The sequence below is a fragment of the Diaphorina citri genome, unplaced genomic scaffold (genome assembly GCF_000475195.1).
Source record: "Diaphorina citri unplaced genomic scaffold, Diaci psyllid genome assembly version 1.1 scaffold4696, whole genome shotgun sequence".
Taxonomy (NCBI): domain Eukaryota; kingdom Metazoa; phylum Arthropoda; class Insecta; order Hemiptera; family Psyllidae; genus Diaphorina; species Diaphorina citri.
The window spans coordinates 9,086-9,522 of NW_007382090.1; the positions used below are offsets into that span (position 1 = coordinate 9,086).

General features: G+C 33.6%; 1 protein-coding gene across 1 annotated transcript in view; it reads right to left on the bottom strand.

The window, feature by feature from the left end:
• The window catches only part of LOC103521185 (protein ovarian tumor locus-like), a 4,740-nt gene extending 4,508 nt beyond the window's left edge, over nucleotides 1-232 (bottom strand). Inside the window, exon 1 of the mRNA XM_008486292.2 lies at nucleotides 159-232. The gene's annotated coding sequence lies outside the window, so the exon portion shown is untranslated. The remainder of the gene's footprint in view (nucleotides 1-158) is intronic.
• Between the last annotated feature and the right edge of the window lie 205 nt (nucleotides 233-437).

Here is a 437-nt window from a genome sequence, read left to right on the forward strand (position 1 = left end):
AGAAGATTTGAGTCAGACAGTTTACTTACCTAAACTGGACTAATGGACAGATTAGACGGCTAAACGGCTTTCTAAACCATTTTATGAACAGATATTTATAATATGTACCCCTAGTTTGTTAATTGTGGCTTATCTCACCTCAGTGAACTCTATCTTACCTCTTGAGTTGATATCTTCAAATTTCAATCTGATTACTTGAACTTTTCAAAAAACCAATAGATAAAGAGATTTGAGTCAGGCAGTTTACTTACCTAAACTGGACTAATGGACAGATTAGACGGCTAAACGGCTTTCTAAACCATTTTATGAACAGGGAACAGGTATTTATAAAATGTAGTTTGTTAATTGTCGCGTATCTTACCTCAGTGAACTCTATCTTACCTCTTGAGTTGATATCTTCAAATTTCAATCTGATTACTTGAACTTTTCAAAAAACC